Source organism: Leptopilina heterotoma, unplaced genomic scaffold, assembly GCF_015476425.1.
Source record: "Leptopilina heterotoma isolate Lh14 unplaced genomic scaffold, ASM1547642v1 Lhet_212, whole genome shotgun sequence".
Classification (NCBI taxonomy): Eukaryota; Metazoa; Arthropoda; class Insecta; order Hymenoptera; family Figitidae; genus Leptopilina; species Leptopilina heterotoma.
Window position 1 is genome coordinate 1,785,098 of NW_025110930.1, and position 9,605 is coordinate 1,794,702.

Sequence of the window (9,605 nt, forward strand, 5' to 3'; positions counted from 1 at the left end):
AAAATTCAATTATCTGTAGAAAAATAGAATTGAAATTTTGTTTAAAATTATTGTGGCGATCTTTATTAGATTATTTTCAACAATTTCAATGAAATACGTAAAAAAATTCATTTACTCCTATAATATAAATTATTAATATAATTACAATTATTTCAAAAACTTTTATTACTTGATATAAATATTCAATTAACTTTAAAAAACAAAACTGAAATATTTTTAAAAGATCAATGTGGTATAAACTACTCTCGATTATTTTCAAGAATTTCAATAAAATTCTATAAAAAATTCAATTATTTAATTTTAATAAAATTTTAGAACATTTTAATTATTTACAAAATTCCAATTACTTGCTCATAAAAATCTAATTATAATTTAAAAAATAAAACCGAAATTTATTAGAAAATTATTGCAGAGAATTTCAATTATTTTTTCGGTTATTTTCTAGAATTTCAACAAAATTTAAATATAAATTTAGAATTACTTTTAATTTTAACAGAATTTTGGGAAATTTCAATTATTTCAAAAATTTCAGTTAGGTACTTTTTTTAAATTAAATTATCTTCAAGAAATGAGAATTGTATTAAAATAATTTAATTCTCATTTCTTGAAGATAATAAAAACCTTAATTTTTTAGAATTTTAAATTGAAATTGAAAACTTCAATTTCTTAACAAAATTTTTAATTTAAATGTTCCTCTAATTAACTAATTAATAAAAATTGCAATTGTAACTTTTTCAAAATAAAGGTATTTAACATTAAAATTTTCAAAAATTTTGGTTTCATACTGCGTCAAAATTAAATTATTTTGAAAATTTTATTGAAATTTTTTAATTAATTAATTTTTTAATTTAAATGACATTTTTGTTTGAAAAATTCAATTTTTTTAAAAGTAGCGTTCCAGATAATTTCTGATTACTTTTAAAATTTCGATTACTTTTTTTTAAATTAAATTATCTTTAAGAAATGAGAATTGAATTATTTTAAAAACCCTAATTTTTTAGATTTTTAAATTGAACTTCAAAACTTCAACTTTTAAAAAAAATTTTAATTTAAATGTTAACATAAGTTTTTTAGAATTTTAAATAATATTATTTAAAACTTAAATAATTTTTTAAATAAATATTTCTTTATTATCAATTTCTTCTTTTGAAATTTTCAAAAATTTTCGTTGCAAACCGCGTCGAAATTCATTTATTTCTGACAATTTAAATTGTTTTTAACTGAAACGGTCCCTAATTATTATACCTAGTTCACAACTAAAAACAGAAATATTTTCTTTAGAATTATTTAAAAAATTAAAAAGATTATTATAAAATAAATTTAATTATTTAGACAAATAAAATATCGCAAAGTATTATTTTAAAAATTCGTTAAGATTATAAAAAGTTTATACGAACTGAAAGAAAATGTCAATGATATAAATAACTCAAAATTAATTTTTTGTCACGTAAGGTCCCTTTCACCGTGGAGCGTCACATATTGTGCATGATATAATGGAGATGTAACGAAATCCAACACTGGGGCTGAATACTCCTTGTAGACTGTGCCAACCTGTGAGATGCTGCGATGGAATAATTTCATCCTGTAAATTACTGTATATTATTTCATAAAACAAAATATTATTAAATATTTAGAAAAATATAAAAATATTATTAAAGCAAACTAAAATAATACTATATTTTCCAAAAATACAAACAAATTAAGACTTTTTGAAAAATTTTACTCACAAAATAATTATTATTTTTAAAAAAATTTTTTTTTATACTGCAGTCGACTCTTGATATATTCTTAAGGGACATAAAAAAGTTGAAAATTATCCAGAGTTCTTTATCGATTGTTTTAAATATCAAAATTTGTTCAATGAACCCGAAGTTCAATTTATTATTAAGAGTTTAATTCAATCGAAAGTCGACTTTATATTTTTAAATATTAAATATTTTTCATTTACAAAATTTACTGTATTATAATTTATACACTGTAAAAAATTTAGGGAGTTAACGGACTCGGGAGTTAAATTTTTCGAGTTAAAAATCAACTCCAAAAGAGAGTTAATTTCCAACTCCCTTTATTCAACACCCGCGCGAGTTATTTTTTCCATGGGGAGTTAGCATTTGGGTGTTAAATTTTAACTCTCTTTATTTAACTCCCCTGGCATTAACTCTCCAATGGGTGCGACTTTTATAGAATCCCCTGGGGAGTTAAAATTTAACTCCCTTTTTTTACAGTGTAAAAGTAATTTCAAAAAATGGAACATAAAAAAAATTTTTCAGTAAAAATAATAATAGGTGGTGGGTATTAAATGGTAAAAGATAAAGACATAATCTTTGGATTCATGTCAACAAATGATATATTTAGTACCTATACAGTGAGTTTCCTCCTCTATGGTTTACATTTTTTAAACAATTACAAATGAATATTTCTCAACACTCAAAACGGAACTAATACTCGTATATCCCTCGTTTTACAAATGATTATAATATGTCGGTTGTTTCTTCTTGCTTCTTATTATTTATTTTTTTTTCTTTTTTTGTTAAGATGATTATGAGTCACCGTTTAAACATCGTCGCGTTATTAATAGCATTTTATTAATTGTAATAAGGTCGTCGGTAATTACGTTCGCGGAGCGTAATCACTCTCCTTCTCCTCTATACAAGTGTATCTCGATTTCGCGCCATTACGACATCGAAATTATTTTTTTTTTTTATATATTTTTATTTTATTTATTTTTTTTTTATTATTCGAGTGATTATACTCGGTGTACAAATAAAAAAACGAGGATTCTCCGATTATCCTCAAAACGGTTAAAGAGCTTCAGGGCTAGAACTGATGGCAGAATAGGTGTTTCTTTATTTATTTTTTTGTGTGTTAGGCATTGCACACGCACTGAAAGCAATTTTACTATATAAAGTAGTAGGTACTATTTATCTATTTACTTTTTAGGCGAACTATCTCTTTATTTGAAAGCACATATTTTGTACTTAACGAAATTTTTTTTTTGTGAGAAATGAGTCTTTTCGTTTGAACTTGTTTTTTTTTATAAATGAGTTTTGAAGAAGTTGCTTTTCGTGCGTGCGTCGTATACCTAAAAATCTCGCGCTCTTCGTTTTTCTTTTCTATTATCACGCTACTGTTTTTAATTAAACTCCTACGCGGAGGCCCGAATCCTCGCATTATAAGCGCAACTCTGCGCAAAATTGGACTCTTTCGTTGAGGTCCTTTTTTTATCGTTTGTCGGATGTGTGAACTAAAAGATTCATTCTTTTTTGTAAACAACTACTTTTTTTGCGTTTACGACCAAATTAAGAAATTTCTTTTTCTCATTTTCGCAAATATATTTGTAATTTACAATTTTAGCTGCGTTTTTATTTTAATCTGCGGAATTCGCAATTCTTACATTACTTCTCAGCTGAAAAAGTTCTACAGAAGTTCACTTGAATCATTCTATATGAATTCTAGTAAATATTCTACAGAATTTCACTAGAATGATTCTATAGAATTTCTACATGAATTCCACTAAATTTTAGTGATTTTTAATTAGAAACAATTTAAATTCGTGAAATAATATTTTCCAACTTTATATTATTGTGTAATTGAATTTTACATTTGATTCATATGACAAATTTTAGGCAAAAATTGTTTATATCATTTAAAAATATTTAATTCATTTAACTTAATAACTGGTCTCGAACCAGTCAAAATATTTCAAAAAACTGACTTTACGAAAAAAAATGAAAAATTACGGACTAATTATCACTGACAAAAATATAACCAGTCCGAGTCAAATAAGAAAACATTTTACTTAAAATTATAAATTAAATTTTTTCATAACTATAAAACATGAAGATATCGATAACTCCGAGTCTTCAAAATTATTTTCATCATTTCAATTCAATTACTGTTTTTTACAATTTTTAACTAAAATTCTTCTTTAAATCAATTATTTTTCATAATTTTTGAAAAACTTCTTTTAAAATTAACAAATCCATTTGTTTACAATTCAATTTTACCGTAAAAATGTCGATTATTTAGAAATTCTTCAATTAAATATATATTAGAAAATAAAAACTTCAAATAATTTCAAAAAAATTCAATTAAACTTTTTCAAAAAAATTAATTTCTACAGAATTGTGAGTTAAAAGTAGGAAAACTTCAGATTTTCAAATATTTAATTTGAAACCTTGTAAAAATTCAATTATTTCAAAAAATCCACACTATAATGCTTTTAATATTCAATTATTATCTAAAATTTTACCTAAAATTCATATTTAAATCAATTTTAAATAGAAAATTCAACGAGAATCCAATTATTTAAATGCAAAAATAGATAATCCATTGAATAATTGAATATTTCTCAAAGTTGAATTCATAGAGAATTTTAACAATAAATTTTTAAATAATTGAATTCTTTTTATGAATTTTAATAAAAGTTTCAAAAATAATTTAAATTTTTGAGAAATTTGATAAAAATTGTATTAACAATAATTGAAATTCTCCAATGAAAGTAATATTATTTATGAAAATAATTTAATTATTGCGAAGAAATTTATAAAAAAAATTTAAATAATTGAATTCCGCTGAAATTTTTTAAATAATTGAATTCTTTGGAAAAAACAGTATAAAGTAATTGAAATTCATTGAATTGAAGGAATCTAGAAAATAATTGAAATTTTGCTATGACGTTTATTAAAATTATTGAAAAAAATTGAATTTCGGAGAAGAATTTTTATGTAATTAATAATAATTGAAATTTGTATGAAAATTTTTGAATTCAATTATTTAAATACAAAAAAAATAGTTTATTCAATAATTGAATGTTTTCTTAAAATTGAATTCTTATAAAGAATTTTATCAACAAAGAATAATTATCCATTTTTCGGTGAATTGGATTAAAATTGTATTTAAAATAATTGAAATCCTCCAATGAAATTATTATTATTTATAAAAATAATTGAATTATTGCGAAGAAATTTAAAAAAAATTTGTTAATAATTGAATTCCTGTGGAATTTTTTTTATTTATAGAAATAATTAAATTTTTGCGTAGAATTTTATTACAGTTTTTTTAAATAATTGAATTCTTTGGAAAATTTTATTAAGAAACTTCAAATAATATTTAAAGAATTCAATTACACTTTTAAAAAAAAATTAATTTCAATATTCAATTATTTTTAAAAATTCACGCTATATTGCTTTAAATATTCAATTCTTATCTAAAATTTTAACTGAAATTCATTTTTAAATAAATTTTTATTAGAAAATTCTACTAGAATTCAATTATTTAAATATAAATAAAATGCAAATAAATAATTTATTGAATAATTGAAAAATAATTTTCTTTCTTCTTTCTTTTTTTCTTTCTTTCTTTCTATCTTTGTTTCTACAATAATATAATGTTAAAAAAATTATTTCACGAAATTTATATTCTTTCTAATTAAAAATCACTAAAATTCAGTAGAATTCATGTGGAAATACTATAGAATCGTTCTACCCAATGGGAAATGCCAGTGTAGTGCCGATGTTCACCACTGGCTTAGTACTCAGACGATTGTTCGGCGTAGTCTAGCCGAGCCTCGACACTTAGTGCTGGCGCAGTACAGAATTTTTGTTTCGCCAAAGCTTGGACAAGCCACGGCGGCAAGTGCTGGCTGAGTATAGAAAAATTGTTCACAACGCTCTTTGCCAACGTTGCTTTTTTGACATAAACTTGAAAAAAATTATAAAAAAAGTTTATGAATGTTTATAAATATAAATTTATTGAAAAAAATTAATATTTTAATTTTCAGTTGTTCATTTTTTATTTTTATTAAATTTAATAATAACAATTTAACATAATTGTCTAATTTTGTAAATAATAAATTATTTAAACAAATTAAAATTATAAACAAAATTTAAACTTTAATCTCAATAATAATTTGGTTCCTATTAAAATACTATTATACTTCTTACTATGAATAAAAAAGTATTAAAAAATTACCACGTAATTTAAGAATTACGTAAAATGTTAAATGCAATAAGTAAAGTAATTTAATTTAATTATTAAAAATTTAGTTTAATTTATTTTATTTCAATTTATTATTTCTAACGTATCCCTATTTTTTCTCATCTTTGACTCAATAATTGTATGTCTGAATGATACTGAGATATTAATACTTTACTGTACACATGTGTCGTTAGCATAGTGGTTAGAGCGTTAGTCTGTTAGTCCGTAGGTCGTAGGTTCGATTCCCCTCGTCAGCAATTTTGTTTATTTTCATAGGTTTGCGATATTTCTAGATTCCAATCGTTAGGTACTAAAATATGAAAATCTAATGCACACTTACTGTAATTGTTTATTATTTAATTTTTAAATGTTATAAACAATTTTTTCAACTTCATTTACTATATCCATATTGTTAGTCTCCATCTTTAATACAATTTCTTTAAGAAGAGAAATATTTTATGAATAATAACTATTTATTAATATTATTTACCATTTTGCTGTTAAATTATTTATAATTATTAATTTACGACTAATTAATAACAATACGGCATTTATTGCGGCAATATTCTCAGCCAGCACTGGTCCAGTGCTGCGCCAGCGCTGTCTGGCTGACAGACAGTACTTCGGCAGCGCCAGACGGCGTTATCATCCCAGTGCCATGCCAGTGCTGGCTCTCAGCCTTGCCGCCAGTGCTGCCAGTGCTGGCGCAGTACTACGCCAGTTGTAAATTTCCCATTGGGTAGTGAAATTCTATAGAATATTTACTAGAATTCATATAGAATGATTCGAGTGAAATTCTATAGAACTTTTTCAGCTTGGAAACAACAACTTTTTTTGCATTTACGTCCAAATGAACAAAATTTAAATTTCTTTTTCTAATTTTCGCAAATATACTTGTAATTTACAATTTTAGCTGCATTTCCTTTTTAATCTGCGGAATTCTCCTTTCGTCACATTACTTGAAAAAGCAGTTTTTAAAACACAAATTCATATTTTTCTTTGAAAGTCAAAAAAAAAATTGAATTTTTGGAAATTTTACACTGAATTACATTTAAACTGACAAGATCTGTAATGTGTAAATTCTCTTGCGCTGGTAAAAGAGAAGTAAACGTGTAAAATAATGAAGCCAACATGAAATAAAAAGGAATGTTAAAAAATGAATGTAATCTTTAATAAAAGAAAGGTGGTGAAACCCTTTCTTTTTTATGCACGCTTGAACGTTGCTCTTTACTTAAGAAACTAGTTTCATCTAGCTATGAAAGTATGTAATCTTTTTAGGATTGAAAAAGTGTCTCGTTTCGCATTTCGCTACACAGCAGCAAAATACTAATTAATCTACTTTTAAGTCTTCTAAACAGCGGCGAGGCTTTGCACCGCCACGGCACTATTTCATAATCTAAGTTGGAAAAGAGTGTATTCGTTTTTAACACGAGAAACTTGTTTGAGCTCTTTCAGTTCACGCGCCAACATTGGGGGTTGTTGTTGTGTGTCTGTGTGTTTTTTAATTTTTTTCTTCCTTTTTTTTATATTTATGTTTTTAAAAGAAAAAAAAATGGTGCTTTCGCGAATTTGGACGATGATCCGGGCCTCGAAACAAGACCGCGTGTACGCTTGAGAACGGTCGACAAATCGCGACTTTGCCATAACATTTCAGAAAAAAATTTTCCAAACTTTTGTCCTTCTTTCAATTTGGTAATTACCTATATATTATGCGCAAACCTATATAATGTTTCCGGCAGTGCTGCCACACACATTCACCCACACGCGCACACACAAGTACACGCACATATAAAGATTATTATAATTACTATTTACTATATACCATCGCTATATATATTTATTTTTATATATATATATATTTGTGAAAATTTTTCTTACAATGAAAGACTTGAAACGCTCTACTGTGAACAAGCAGCTTGCCGCAAGCACGTTTCATTTTTTATTATTCTACTCAGCAAACACCTTCTTACAACAATTCATCTCTCTCTTGGTGTAACACCTTTGAATTTAAATTATTTAAAATATACGCTTTTTATATTTAGTTAGGCCAATAAATGAACAATTCATCATATTGATTCTTTTTTTTCAGCAAAAAATTGGTGCTCATCGCTTCTTATTCTTTTTCTGTAATTTGATGTTCACTGGATAGTTGCTCCTTTTCTGTTTAAAAAGTAATAGGCTTTTGTGCTTTTCTGTATTTCTTGTTATTATTCTTATTATTATTTTATTATATACACTTATATAGCTACAAGGATAGGTTAAAATAGATAATATTACTTATGACGACACAACAATTGGAAATAAATTTTAATCTTGACAAGGACGGAAAATCTACTTTTGAATTTGGTCGTCAACATTAGCGGAATTCCGTGCTTGATTTACATAAAGAAATTTGATAAAAATATTTGAGTTTTTGCATTTTTCGTAAACCGTTCTCATGTAGCATCTAAATTTGCAGCAATATTGACAACATTGTTGCAAGTTTCAGAAAATATTGAGGCAATGTTGTTTATGTTGCTGCAACTTTAGATGCTGTGGCGGTTAGTGCTTAATATTATACTTTTAAAATTATATTCATCATTTGTATGCAAATATTTTCATTAGCTCCGATGAAAGTTACCTCAGAATAAAGTCAAAATTTGTATTGCTACAAAAATTGAATTTTGTCTTTTCCCGACTTTTTTCTGATTTCCAGACACAATTTTGACTTTTTCCTAAAGAAAATTCTGATTCACAAAAAAAAATTATTAACTAAAATTCTTCTTTAAGTCAATTAGATATTTTCAATAATTTTTGACAAAGTTCTTCAAGAATTTTAAAATCCATTTGTTTGCAATTCAATTTAACAAAATTTCGATTATTTGAAAATTCTTCAATTAAATATTATGTTAAAAAATAAAAAGAGTCAAAATAATTTTAAAAGAATTGGAATTATAATTTTTCGAAAGAATTAAATTCGATAGAATTGTTAATTAATATAAAAAATTCAGATTTTCAAAGATTTTAATTTGAAACCGTTTCACAATTCAGTTATTTCTAAAAATGTTTAATTATTATTTGTAATTTCTCCAAAATTCAATTATTTTCTGGAATTTTTAACTAAAACTAAAATTTTCAAATTTTTATCTAGTTTTTACGGAAATTATTTATAAAAATTGTGATCGTAACCATTTTACAATCCAATTATTTTTTAAATATTTAACTAAAATTCTTCTCCAAATCAATTAATTTTAATAATTCAATGCATATTTCCAAAAAATGGAACTAATTTCAAAAGAATTTGATGTAAAATTTTCAAAAAACTAGGCTTTTAAAAACTTTCTAATTAAATTCATTCAAAATTCAAATTTTCTGAAATTTCAAATTGAAACTATTTTCAAATTATTATTTATTTTTTATTGAAATCATTTATAAAAATTGTAATCGCAACTCTTTTAAAATTTAATTATTTTTGAAATATTTAACTAAAATTCTTCTCCAAATCAATTAATTTTAATATTTTTTGAGAAAGTTCGTTGGGATTTAAATTATTTAAACCAAAAATGTAAAAAAAAAATTACTCTAAATTTCAACAAGTTGTCGACTGATTGAAAAAACAGTTTTTAAAAATTACTTCTCTTTCCATT